Source organism: Stegostoma tigrinum, chromosome 43, assembly GCF_030684315.1.
Source record: "Stegostoma tigrinum isolate sSteTig4 chromosome 43, sSteTig4.hap1, whole genome shotgun sequence".
NCBI lineage: Eukaryota > Metazoa > Chordata > Chondrichthyes > Orectolobiformes > Stegostomatidae > Stegostoma > Stegostoma tigrinum.
This window is the reverse complement of record NC_081396.1, coordinates 13,308,527-13,323,241: the sequence shown is the minus strand read 5'-3', so window position 1 is coordinate 13,323,241 and position 14,715 is coordinate 13,308,527. Positions and strand designations below refer to the sequence as shown.

General features: G+C 45.3%; 1 protein-coding gene and 1 long non-coding RNA gene across 6 annotated transcripts in view; one reads left to right on the top strand and one right to left on the bottom strand.

The window, feature by feature from the left end:
* Window positions 1–14,715, top strand: part of LOC125449040 (zinc finger protein 239-like) — a 249,880-nt gene that overhangs the window by 92,069 nt on the left and 143,096 nt on the right. The gene's annotated exons all lie outside the window — the stretch shown is intronic.
* The window catches only part of LOC132206820 (uncharacterized), a 43,675-nt gene that overhangs the window by 2,859 nt on the left and 26,101 nt on the right, over window positions 1–14,715 (bottom strand). For all 4 annotated transcript variants that reach the window (XR_009443183.1, XR_009443184.1, XR_009443182.1 and 1 more), the window contains exon 3: window positions 6,383–6,544. This is a non-coding gene — a long non-coding RNA (uncharacterized LOC132206820). The remainder of the gene's footprint in view (window positions 1–6,382; window positions 6,545–14,715) is intronic.

Genomic DNA, 14,715 nt, shown 5'->3' with positions numbered 1-14,715 from the left:
ATTCCAATCCAACTAACATCCTGGTAAAAATAGTATCAGAGATAATGGGAACTGCAGATGCTGGAGAATTCCAAGATGATAAAATGTGAGGCTGGATGAACACAGCAGGCCAAGCAGCATCTCAGGAGCACAAAAGCTGGCGTTTCAGGCCTAGACCCTTCATCAGAGAGGGGGATGGGGTGAGGGAACTGGAATAAATAGGGAGAGAGGGGGAGGCGGACCGAAGATGGAGAGTAAAGAAGATAGGTGGAGAGAGTGTAGGTGGGGAGGTAGGGAGGGGATAGGTCGGTCCAGGGAAGACGGACAGGTCAAAGAGGTGGGATGAGGTTAGTAGGTAGCTGGGGGTGCGGCTTGGGGTGGGAGGAAGGGATGGGTGAGAGGAAGAACCAGTTAGTTAGGCAGAGACAGGTTGGACTGGTTTTGGGATGCAGTGGGTCGGGGGGGAAGAGCTGGGCTGGTTGTGTGGTGCAGTGGGGGGAGGGGACGAACTGGGCTGGTTTAGGGATGCAGTAGAGGAAGGGGAGATTTTGAAACTGGTGAAGTCCACATTGATACCATATGGCTGCAGGGTTCCCAGGCGGAATATGAGTTACTGTTCCTGCAACCTTCGGGTGGCATCATTGTGGCAGTGCAGGAGGCCCATGATGGACATGTTATCTAGAGAATGGGAGGGGGAGTGGAAATGGTTTGCGACTGGGAGGTGCAGTTGCTTGTTGCGAACTGAGCGGAGGTGTTCTGCAAAGCGGTCCCCAAGCCTCCGCTTGGTTCCCCGCATGGGCCCCAGCTATGCCTGCCTCTTTGTAGGTTACGTGGAACAGTCCCTCTTCCGCACCTACACAGGCCCCAAACCCCACCTCTTCCTCCGGTACATTGATGACTGTATCGGCGCCGCCTCTTGCTCCCCAGAGGAGCTCGAACAGTTCATCCACTTCACCAACACCTTCCACCCCAAACTTCAGTTCACCTGGGCCATCTGCAGCACATCCCTCACCTCCTGGACCTCTCAGTCTCCATCTCAGGCAACCAGCTTGTAACTGATGTCCATTTCAAGCCCACCGACTCCCACAGCTACCTAGAATACACCTCCTCCCACCCACCCTCCTGCAAAAATTCCATCCCCTACTCCCAATTCCTCTGCCTCCGCCGCATCTGCTCCCACGATAAGACATTCCACTCCCGCACATCCCAGATGTCCAAGTTCTTTCAGGGCCGCAACTTTCCCCCCACAGTGATTGAGAACGCCCTTGACCGCGTCTCCCGTATTTCCCGCAACACATCCCTCACACCCCGCCCCCGCCACAACCGCCCCAAGAGGATCCCCCTCGTTCTCACACACCACCCTACCAACCTCCGAATACAACGCATTATCCTCCGACACTTCCGCCATTTACAATCCGACCCCACCACCCAAGACATTTTTCCATCCCCTCCCCTGTCAGCTTTCCGGAGAGACCGATCTCTCCGTGACTCCCTTGTTCACTCCACACTGCCCTCCAACCCCACCACACCCAGCACCTTCCCCTGCAACCGCAGGAAATGCTACACCTGTCCCCACACCTCCTCCCTCACCCCCATCCCAGGCCCCAAGATGACATTCCACATTAAGCAGAGGTTCACCTGCACATCTGCCAATGTGGTATACTGCATCCACTGTACCCGGTGCGGCTTCCTCTACATTGGGGGAACCAAGCGGAGGCTTGGGGACCGCTTTGCAGAACACCTCCGCTCAGTTCGCAACAAACAACTGCACCTCCCAGTCGCAAACCATTTCCACTCCCCCTCCCATTCTCTAGATGACATGTCCATCATGGGCCTCCTGCACTGCCACAATGATGCCACCCGAAGGTTGCAGGAACAGCAACTCATATTCCGCCTGGGAACCCTGCAGCCATATGGTATCAATGTGGACTTCACCAGTTTCAAAATCTCCCCTTCCCCTACTGCATCCCTCAACCAGCCCAGTTCGTCCCCTCCCCCCGCTGCACCACACAACCAGCCCAGCTCTTCCCCCCGACCCACTGCATCCCAAAACCAGTCCAACCTGTCTCTGCCTCCCTAACCGGTTCTTCCTCTCACCCATCCCTTCCTCCCACCCCAAGCCGCACCCCCATCTACCTACTAACCTCATCCCTCCTCCTTGACCTGTCCATCTTCCCTGGACCAACCTATCCCCTCCCTACCTCCCCACCTACACTCTCTCCACCTATCTTCTTTACTCTCCATCTTCGGTCCGCCTCCCCCTCTCTCCCTATTTATTCCAGTTCCCTCTCCCCATCCCCCTCTCTGATGAAGGGTCTAGGCCCGAAACGTCAGCTTTTGTGCTCCTGAGATGCTGCTTGGCCTGCTGTGTTCATCCAGCCTCACATTTTATCAACATCCTGGTAAACCTCTGTTTCTGTGTCATGCCTTGTCTTTCTAAATATTTTTGAGTCAAATACAAATTTAGCCACAGCACATTGACCTCTTTCCTCCAAGTCATTAATAACAAGCTCAAGAGCTGTGGTTCCTTCAGCACACCCTCATTTCTTACTGACAAGCCAACCCGACCATCTCTGTCCATTTGCCTGTTCTTTCTATAGGACATGTATCATTGGATATTTAGTTCCCAAAACGTATCCCCTAACAACCACCTCTCTGTGATACCCAGAACAATATATGTGTCAATTTCAATCTGCACCACAAGCTCATTCACTTTGTTTCATACACTCCCTGCAATTAAATACAAGACCTTCAGTCTGGCATTTACAGTCACCGTTCTTATCTGCTGCACCTGAAATGAGACTCCTGACCATTTCCATACTTTTTGTCCTATTATTTGCTCTGGAAACATTGCTGAGCACTTACCAGCTTCTAACTTTTTCTATAATTTTCCATGCAACTGAGCTCACCTGCTCCACACTTTTTACTTTAATGCCCTCCCCCCAGACCTAGCTATGTCTTTTGCCAGGATACTTGTCCCAGTATGATTCTCGTCGAGCCTGTAGCACCAGAACATCTCCCTCCTTCCCCATACCGATGCCAATGTCCCGTGAATGCAAACACATTTCTGCCATGACACCATTTGAACAATGCATTTACATCTTGAATTTTGTTCACACCGTGCCAAATTGCTCAGATAAGAATCCAGAGATTACCACCTTTTGGTTCTGTTTTCTCACTCAGCACCTCGGTGCTCATAATCCCTCAGGAGAACCTCTTTCCTCTTTCTTCCATATCAATGGTACCTGTGTGTACCACGATAGCTGGATTTCTACTCCTCCCACTTCAAGTTCCTTTGTAGCCGAGATGGAACATCCTGAACCTGGGCACCAGGCAGGCAACACTACCTTCAAGACTCTCGATCCTAGTCACAACCAACAGTGTTCATTCCCCTAACTGTACTACCTCTGATTATAACAACATTTCACTTTTTATCCCCTCTTGAATGTCCCCCTGTACCACAGTGCTATAGTCAGTTTACTCATCTTCCCTAGACCCTGCACGCTCATCCACACACGAAGAAAGAATCTCAAAGCTGTTAGATAAGATCAAAGGCCAAGGTTCCTTCTGCACTACATCCTGGATCCTTCCACCTGCCCTGTTCTTAGTCACACTCTCACGTCCCTGGCCACTGACCGAGTTTCAGGTAGTTAATGTAAGGTGTGTGACTGCTTCCTGAAGCACAGCATTCCCTGGTAACTCTCCCCCGCATGATTTGTTGATTGGTCGAAACTGAGACTGCAGTTCATCAACCCTGAGCTGGGCTATGGGGTCTGACCACTCCCCCGTCATGTAGGTATAAAACATCATCTGACCCGGCATCTTCATTTCAATTACTGAGATCTTAATTTGATTTACAAACATTCTGGTCTTTTAGTTTGTAGCCTGCAAATATTTCTCCGATTTACTTTCAATCTGAAAGTTACTGACAATAGATTCTTAAACCAGTAGCTATCACCAACCAATGAACCTGGTTCACCCTCTGGGTCCCTGATTCTGGCTTCAATTTACCCTGTCTCAAAAAAAAATGCTTACGAACTATCAGGCAAATAAGCAAGCAAATGGCACCTCTTCCACTCTGCACTGACTTACCGCATTCCCACCAAGTTCCCCAAAATATATATTCACTTGGTGCATTTCACTCGAGATGTGGTCTCTCCTTCCAGAACACGCAAAGCATACTGAACCATAGCAATACACTACTTTCAAAACCTCAGCTCTTAGCTTGTTACTTTTGAGTACATTCTCAAATGCTTTCTCGAAGTCCAAATACAACACATTTACTGGCTTTCCTCCACTAATTCTGGTTGGGACTTCCTCAAAAAACCCAAACAAATTAGCCAGACATAATTTCTCTTTCTTCAGGCTATGGTGATTCTGTTTGATTAGATTATGACTTTCCAAATGTCCTGCTGTTATTTTCTTCATCGCTGATTGCCACATATTTCCAACAATAGATGTTAGACTGGTTCGGTTGTAGTTATCTTCTTTTTGCCTCTCTCCTTTTTCAATAGGGATGTCACATCAGCATTTTTCCAGCCCTCAGATGCTTCTCTCGAATCTAAACCTTTTTGGGAAATTACAATCAATGCATACACCGACTCTGAAGCTCATTGTTTAGAATCTTAGAAAGTCAACCATCACGGCAAAGAGTCTTATCTGCTTTCACTCCATCAGATTGTCTACTACAACTTCTCTCATGGTACTGATGGTGTGGTAGTGATGTGTTTAATTCCGCCCTGTATTCTGTAGTAATAAGGGGATCCTTGAAGTATCTTCCACGGTACAGACTACCCCTTTCACATTATCGTTGTTTCTTGATTTAAAAATTAAACTGGCCATCTCAACATCGAAGGCATTACCTCAAAAACCTTCGTCGCGCAAGTGTTCAATAGATTGCTACCACCTGAAAGAAGTGATTCTTCCCCGATTTAATACGCAACCAACTTGAAAATTTGGCCTCTGGTCATAAAATATTTCACAAATGGGAGCAATCTCTACGCATATACACTATCAAGCCTCTAAAGAATGTTAAATGCTGAAAAAATAAGATTTCTTTCAATCTTCTAAATTCCAATGAATGTAGTCCCAGCACGCCCAACATTCCGATGCATGGCAATCCCCTCCTCCATTTCCGAAATCAACCCAGTCAACATTAGGTGTACGGCCTCCGCAGCATTGACTCTGTGGCCTTACACGAGTTATAAGTTACCATCCTGCTGCCCCTTCTCTACTTCTGTTAGCGATGCAGTCCTCTGTTCATCCTCATACCCTTGAACACATGGGCTGTTTTCTTTCGAGTCACCGGATGAGTTGTACATTATCAAATGTTTTTTTGAAATCTAAATGTACGACATCAACTGGTGGTCCTTCGTCAGTAATGTTTGTTTCCATCTCAAAGCACTGTAGCAAGTTTGTCAAGTATCATTTCCCCTTTATAAAAGGATGTTAACTCTGTAGGATGTTATAGCACACTAAGTACCCTGTTATTTCATCTTTCATTGCTGGCATGAACATCTACCCAGTTTGACCGAAATTGGCAATACTTGCTTGCTATTTTGTCTTAGTATTTTTCTAATAATGGTGTTATGTTCACAATCTTTCAATCCTCTGAGAATTTTCCAGAATCTAAGGATTCCAGCAACATTATCATCAGTGCCTCCATTGTATCTGCAGCTGCATTGTTCAACACTAGAGGATACAACTCATCATATCCCTTGGATATTTTCTCTCCTGGTTGGAGTTACGTTTGGAATTCTATGCAGAGACATTCACTTTTAACAGTTTGCTAAATATTACCAGGAACAGAAATTGTGATCCAGCTGCAACTAAACTATAGCTTTCAGCACAGAAGCAAGTCTTGCAATTCATTAGGCACCTAATAAGTCCTGAAAAGGGCAATACAATTTGCCACAGTCCATAATGTTCTTTCTCCAACATCCTGAGATGCATCATCTGTATTTCTTCAAATTTACCACAGAATCTGTTTCAATCACCCTTTCAGCAATACGCATGACAACAATGAGGCATTTTTCGTCCTCTTGTAGCCTCCTTTGTACACGTGCACTGTTAGATGATTATTTATTTGTGTGCCTGCTTTTTTGCTCAGATGGATCAAGGTAAATTTCTGTTCTTTTGTCATCAGAACTATTGCCTCCTCACTCTCATCTTCCTTGTTTTATCCCTGTGCTGGAATATTTAATTTGTTGACATATCTGAAATATGTTGTTGAATGGATTGGGTTTTGTAACATTTCATTCCCCTTAGCCCATCTACCGATACTGTTGCTCGTTCTAACAGTTATTATTTGCAAGAGTGGAAAATGCAGTTTGAAAGCAATGGAACATTATTGATGAAGAAGTTGATGCATAAATTGCTGTTATGTTCCAAACTACAAACTCACCTTCAATTCTTTCGCAGTCAGAGCATTATGCCGGCGCAAATGAATCGTGTTCTCAATGGGACTTCCAAAACCATGGAATTGAATTTGCATATTGATTTCTTCTTCCCTCTTCAGAAATGCAATGTAGTATCGTGATGAAGTTTCCAAGGCAATTATTGTGTCCTTCAATGAACGGAAAAGTGACTTTTAGATTCATGGAAATATTTCAGTACTCCCATATACGTGAAAGGCAAACATTCTCCCCGCATGCTGACCCCGTCTGCAAGACTAGGTCATGACCTAGTTTCATTTTATCGTAACTTTCTGATTTTACATACCATGGGACAATCATTGCAGTGTAACAGAAATGTTGATCATGGAAATTTATTAGTATTTTAATAAATAATGGCAAATTTTCAATATCTTGCAATTGTATGAAGGCTCAGTCTCATCACACCTCGCCTGCTGCACAAAGACATTCTTACACTGCTTTCAATGTTCGGGCTGAAACAAAACACAATCCTTACACAAATGCATCAACACACTACCTTCAATAGGATCTGGCATCCTTGCTAGGCACTGGTGTGGTTCCGGACACTGGCAAGTGGATAAAGTCGTTCCTCTGTTCAAGCAGGAAAACAGGGACTTTCCAGGAAACTACAGACTGGTGAGTGTCTCATGTCTCAAAAGTACAGGCTAATAAGGGACAATCAGCATGGCATTATGCAGGGCAGGTTATGTCTTACGAACTCAACTGAATTTTTCAAGGAGGTGACAAGGGTGAGCAATTCGGGTAGAACAGTTGATAACATATACATGGATTTTACGAAGGTTTTCAACAAGCTCCCTCATGGTATGCTCATCCAGAAGATTAAGATCCATGAGATCCATGGTGACTTGGCCTGCCCATATAAGGCAGACGGTAGCGGTGGAAGGCTAACAAAGATAACACAGTATAGGGCTGGAGGAACACATCAGGCCAGGCAGCATCAACAATGTCAGCTTTCCTGTTCCTCTGATGCTGCCTGACCTGCTGCGTTCCTCCAGCTCCACACTTGGTTCACTCTGATTCCAACATCTACAGTTCTTGCCATCTCAGTGGTGGAAAGCTGTTTTTCTGGCTGCAGCTCAGCGACGAGTGGTGTTCCGCATCGATTTGACTTCTGCTGTTTGTGATATACATAAATGACTTGGTTGAAAATGTAGATGGGGGATTAGTAAGTTTGCAGATGATATAAAGGCCAGTGGACAGCATGGAAGGTTGGCAAAGGATACAGCAAGATACAGATCAATTGCAAACATGAGCGGAGAAATGGCCGATGGAATTTAATCTGGGCAGGCATGAGGCGTTGCATTTTAGGAGACCAAGTGTTAAGGAAAGGGATACAGTTAATGGCAGGGCCCCAAACAGCAGTGATGTCCAGAGGGATCTTGGGGTCCGAGACCATAACTCCCTGACAGGAGCCACGCAAGTAGTTAGGGTGGTCAAGAAGGCATATCGCCTGCTTGCCTTTATTCACAGGAGAACTCAGTGCAAGAGTCAGGATGTCACATTGCAGCTTTACAAGACTTACACTCAGAGTATTGCATTCAGTTCTGGCCGCCACATTACAGGAAGGATGTGGAGGCTTTGGACAGGGTGGAGCAGAGATTTACCAGCATGCTGACTGGAATAGAGGGTATAAACGAGAAGGAGAAGCTGGAAAAACTCACTTTGTTTTCTCTGGAGTGGTAGAAGCTAAGGGTCGACTTGATAGAAATCTAAAATTAGAAGATACATAAATAGGGCTCACGGTCAGCAAATTCTTCCCCCCGAGTTGAAGTGTCCACTATCAAGGGGCATGCATTTAAAGTGAGAGGGGGCAAGTTCAAAGGAGATGTGAGGGGCAAATATTTCACACTGAGAATGTTAAAAGTGTGGGATACATTGCCCGGGGTGGTAGTGGAGGCAGATTTGATAAAAGCATTTAAAAGGGGCTCATAGAAAAGCACATGAATTTCCAAGGAAAGGAGGGCTATGGATCAAGGACAGGCAGAAGGGATTATTTCATTTGTTGTCATGTTTGGCACAACATGGTGGGCCAAACGGCACATTCCTATTGCTGTCGTGTTCCAAGTTTTATGCTCACCTGTGTCACGATTGTGAAAAGTAGGATTGGGAAGAATTTTTGACAAGCGTTTGTGAACATTATTTCATGTGAGGACAAACTGGATAAGGATTAGGTGACACAGCACAAACAAATTTTGGAGCCCATGATGAATCACAGGGACCTCACAAGCACCAATGATCAGACAGGTCTTAGGATCCTGATGTTTATGCCTGTTGATCCCCCAGTGTAACGGACCAGGTAGTTCAAGTGGTTTGGAAGGCATATTGGATACGTGTCTTTATTACACTTAATATTAAGTAATCGAGTTTAAGAATAAGCAGGTTATGTACAAAATGTTGGTTAGGCCCAAGACTGTTCTCAGACCCACACATAGGAAGTTGTTGCGATGGGGCAAGCACAAAATAATTTCATCAGGGTATTGCCTGGGCTAGAGATTTGTATTTTTCAAGAGAAATTTTATAGATTGGGGTTATTTTCCTTATCGATAACAGATTGTGACTGACTAAGAATTCACCAGCTGCTTTGGTGGAATTTGAATCCATGGCCCTGAAGCATCAAACTCAGTAACTGGATGACTTGTCCAGCAACAACATTGCTACCCTCTTGCTTTCGATTAAAGGGAGTCAATATCTGAGCCAGGGGGTTTGCTTGTGCTGGGTGTGAGGAATTTAAACTATTCTGTCAGGGGCAAGGAAGCGTGAGTTCATTCAAAGTGAGGCTGTATGGCCTCTATTTTAATGCTTGGTGTACGACAGTGAGACAGATGAAATCAGGGTGTGGATTGACAGGTCAAATTGCAATGTTCTTGTATTACGGAGACATGTTTGAGGGAGGGATAGGACTGCCAACTCAACATTCCGGGGTCTAGGGTCTTCAGATCAGGTAGAGGAAAGTGTAAAGGAAAATGTGGTGTCATGTTATTAATTAAGGAGTTGGTTCCTGCAGTGAGGAGGGATGATATCTTTGAAGAGTCATCAAATGAGGTTTTGTCGGTAGAGCTTAGAATGAAAAGGGGACAGTATGACTGTTCAGAAAGAATTATAGGCCCTGAAACAGTCAGCAGTCAATGGAAGAGCAGATGTGTAGACAATTCACTGAATCATAGAAGCATATAATCATAGAATTTACAGCACAGAAGGAGACCCATCAAACTCTTGTACTTGTACTAGTTCCCAAAAGAGCTAGATGACTAGTCCCATTCTCTCGCCCTGTAAAATAAAACGTGTGAAGATAATAATGAGGGTTCAGAAGGGTTTTTTTCCCCTTTATTCATGAACAAGATGAGGGTGTCGCTGCCGAGGCAGGACTTATTCCCATCCCTAATTCAGTTCAGAGTCAACCACAGAGCTATGGCTCTGGAGTCATATGTAGGCCAGACCACGTAAGGATGGCAGCTTCCTTCCCTAAAGGACATTAGGTGCGGTTTCTTGACAAAGTTTTCAGGAACACTTTCTGTCAACTCATCTAAATGGGCCCGCAAGGAACATTGCGGTGCTGGAGTAAATTCTGGGGAACAAAGCTCGGCTGCTGCTTGTAGCGCGACAGAGCATTTTAGTGACAGCAAACAAAATATAATATGTCTAAATTTAATTATGAAAAAGGAAAAAAAAAGGTGGTTTTCAACAAAAATCTTATGCATTTGGGGAAGTCAGATTTTATTATAATTAGGGAAGAGGTTTCCAAGGTAGACAGGCAGTAGTTGCTTAATCCACAGCAGAGCAGTGCAAGCACTCAAAAAGTAACTCATCACCATATAAACCAAACATCTTCTCATTAAGAGATAATAAGGTGTAGTGCTGCTATGAACACATTAGGCCAAGCAGCATCAGAGGAGCAGGAAGGCTGACGTTTCACGGGGAGACACCTCTTCAGCAATTTCTAGCTGGAAAGATTAAAAAATACTGGCTAAGCAATGGGAGACAGGGAGAAGTAGTGGAAGGGGGTTTCTCAAATTGGAGACCTGTGACCAGTGGTGCTCCACAGGGATCTGTGCTGGGACCACTGTTGTTTGTGATATACGTAAATGATTTGGAGGAAGGTATAGGTGGTATGATCAGCAAGCTTGTAGATGATACGAAGATTGGTGGAGTAGCAGATAGTGAAGGGGACTGTCAGAAATTACAGCAGAATATAGATAGATCGGAGAATTGGGCAGATAAATGGTAGATGGAGTTCAATCCGGGCAAATGAGGGGTGATTCATTTTGGAAGATCTAATTCATGAGCGAACTATACAGTAAATGGAAAAGTCCTGGGGAAAATTGATGTTCAGGGAGATCTGATTGTTAAGGTCCATTGTTCCATGAAGTTGGCAACGCAGGTCAATAGAGTGATCAAGAAGGGATATGGCATGCTTTCCTTCATCGGGTGGGGTAGCGAGTACATTTGTTGGCAGGTCATGTTGCAGTTGTATAAGACTTTGTTACGGCCACATTTAGAGTACTGCGTACAGTTCTGAGTGCCACATTACCAAAAGGATGTGGATGCTTTGGAGAGGGTGCAGAGGAGGTTCACCAGGATGTTGCCTGGTATGGAGGGCACTAGCTATGAAGAAAGTAGATTAAGTAGATTAGGATTATTTTCATTGGAAAGACGGAGATTGAGGGGGGACCTGATTGAGGGCTACAAAATCATGACGGATACAGACAAGGTGGATAGCAAGAAGCTTCTTCCCCCCAGAGTTGGCGACTCAATTACTAGGGGTCATGAGTTCAAAGTGAGAGGAGGAACGTTTCAGGGAGAATATGCGTGGGAAGTTCTTTATGCAGAGGGTGGTGGGTGCCTGGAATGCGTTGCCAGCAGAGCTGGTAGGTGCAGATACGATCGGGTCTTTTAAGATGTACCTGGACAGGTACATGGATGGGCAGGGAGCAAAGACCCTTGGAAAATAGACAACAGGTTTAGACAGAGGATCTCGATTGGCACAGGCTTGGAGGGCCGAAGGGCCTGTTCCTGTGCTCTAATTTGACCAGATAAGAAGGAAAAGGGAGGTGTATAACAGTTATCAAGGGAACAAATCAACAGAGTCCCTGTAGACGCACTAATGTCAACCAGGCCAACATCCCCAGCACTGAGGCACTGACCATCCTCGATCAGCTACAATGGGCTGGACACGTCATCTGTATGACTGACACGAGACTCCGCACAAGTTCTAATCCCAGCTTCAAAACAGCAGGCAAGACCCAGATGTGCAGAGGAAGCACTCGGTAATAAACTCAAGGCCTCAATGGTGAAGTGCAACATTCCTGCAGACACCTGGGAATCACCGGCCTAAGACGGTCCAAAGCCTGAGGAGCATCTGGGAAGGCATCAAACACCTCGAGGCTTGCCTTTGGAAGCAGCGGAAGCCACGCAGCCACAGCAACACCCGCCTCATCCCTTCCCATGACTGCCTTCTGCCCCGAGTGCAACAGAGCCGACGGTAGCTGCATCGATCTGTACAGCCACCTATAGATTCAGCCTGAGAGTGGGAGGGTGTCATCCACATCTGTGAGAAACCACCATGATGATGATGTATAGTGTGCAGGGGGATCTTGTCATAGCAATTAAGAGAACAAACAGAGGGCAACAGAACGCTGGTGACCAGGATTAGGATCAGGGAGAATCTCAAAATCTTTGACAAGTGTCTCAGAGGGAAAGAGAAAAATCATTGGGGATCAAGAGGCAAATGTATGGTTTGAACTGGAGAGCAACTGTCAGGTGTTGAACGAGAACTTCACATCAGCTTTTACGTGCGAGAAGGAGCATGTGGGCACAGAATTCCCAAGCAGAATTAACAGAGACTGGGGAGATGTTAGATCTTTTGGTGAATTTAAAATTAGACAAATCCCAGGTTTGGATGAGGTGTATGCCAGGATGCTGAGGGAGATGACAGAAGAAATTCCACTCACCCTGATACAGAGCTTTCAAAAGTACCAAACGACTGGAGAACAGGTCACATAGTTCCACTTATCAAAATGCATGACAAACATAAAGCAGAGTATTGCAGACTGGTGAGTCTCACATCAGTAGATAGGAAAATATTGGAGAATATTCTGAGCGGCAGACTTAATTTCCATTCAAAGAAGCGGGGTTTGATCAGCAACGGTCAGCATAGCTTTGTCAGAGGGAGGTCATGCCTCACAAACCAGGATGATCCTTTCAAAGAGGTGACGGAGTGTGTAGATGGGAGTTGATGTTGTGAAAATAGATTTCAGCAAAGACTTTGACAGAGTCCCACATGGGAGCCTGGCAAAGAAGGTAAAAGCTCGTGTGGTCTAGGAAAATACAGCGAGTTGAATCCCAAGTTATACATTGGTCAAATGGGCAGGTCAGTGGTAGATGGAGTGTTAACACTGATAGGTGTAAGGTAATGCAATTTGGAAGAACGAACAAGGCAAGGAATCATTCAGGACACAATGCCAGGACACAAGGAAGGTCAAAGGAATGGTGTGATCTTGGGGTGCCTGTCCACAGATTCCTGAACATGGCATGGCAGCTTAAAAGGACAGTTCAGAAAGCCTATGGCTGAAGAGCTGTACAGGACTGGGTAGAAGTCTACAAATTGATGACATGCACAGATAGATTCTGACTGTAACCCTTCTCCCAGATATGAAATGTCCAAAACTGGGGGCATGTATTTACGTTGAGAGGGGGGAAGTTCAAAGGAGACGTCAGAAACGATTCTTGTTCACAGAGAGTGGTAGGAGTCTAAAAAGCACTGCCGGGGTGGCTGTGGGAGCAGATACAATAGGGTCGGTTCAGACACTTTTATCTAAGTACATGAATTTCCAAGCAATGTAGGGATATGGATCAAGGAAATGCAGAAGGGATTAGCTAAATTTGGCATCATGTTTGGCACAACGTTGCATGCTGAAGATTAGATTCCCTACAGTGTGGAAACAGGCCCTTTGGCCCAACAAGTCCACACTGCCCCTTGAAGCACCCCACCCAGACCCATCCCCCTATCACCCACACATCCCTGAACACTCTGGGCAATTTAGCATGGCCGATCCACCTAAACTGCACATCTTTGGACTGTGGGAGGAAACTGAAGCACTCGGAGGAAACCCACGTAGGCATGCAGAGGATGTGCAACCTCCACACAGGCAGTTGCCCGATGCTGGAATTGAACCCGGGTCCCTGGTGCTGTGAGGCTGCAGTGCTAACCACTGAGCCACCATGCCACACCAAAGGGCCTGTTCCTCTGCTGAAGTGTTCTCGGATCTGTGTTAATCAATGTGACAGGAACCATAGATCAGAGACAATAGATTCTACAGCAAGTAACTCACTTTGGACTTCTCAACATCTGTCCACTGCCGATAAACTCCAAATCCGGGTGTCAATGAAATACTCTTCACTCAGCTGAATGAGTGCGACTCCGACAACACTATCGATAAATGACAGCAAGGCAGTCAAACATCCCATTGATTGCTCCCCCTTCTTACGTAAGGATATAGGAAAACAAGTAGGCCATTCAACCTTTCAAACACTTTCTACCATCCAATGAGATTATAACTTAATTGTGGCCTCCCTCCATATTGCCTTTGGTCTGTATCCCTCAATACTTAAGTAGTTTTTTCTTCCAGTTGAACTGAAAATTTACAATTAACAATGGATCTGGAATTAACTGCTGTTTGAGATGAGGAGTTACAATGAGTCAGTGCACCAATTCAGCAAACTCCTTCCACAGTACCTGATAATTGTGTGATCCCTACCACCCAGAAATAAACAAAGACCTGCTCCAGAATCTGTATGTTCCCTGTCAAAATCAGCAGAATCCTGATGTGGAACTGTATGACTGTTAGTTCATTTCCACTGAGTAAAAGCATTTAATCTCCTGTCCTCAATAGTTCAATTCATATATTCAGACCACATGCATTGCAGCTATTCAACAGGCCAATTCTCCACAACATTCTCAACAACAATTCTGGATGGACAGCAAATGCAGCCCAAGAAAGCAACATCAATGACATGCTTGTGAATTTTAAAAATTATGATGACAATATTTATGGATTATAACACATGCCAGACTTCATGACATCTCAAATCCATTCTCCTCCTCTCCCCACTGCTTTGATGTGCATTCGTGCTTGTGATTTACAAAGAACAGCAACTAATTTGAAACAATTCACTTGCAAAAACAGAACAGAAATCTAGTTTTGTGCAAAACACATGCGAAACAGATAGTAGGCGATAGCGAAGGGGACTGTTGGAGAATGTAGAATTCTCAATGCAGATTGGAGAGTTAGGTGGAGAAATAGCA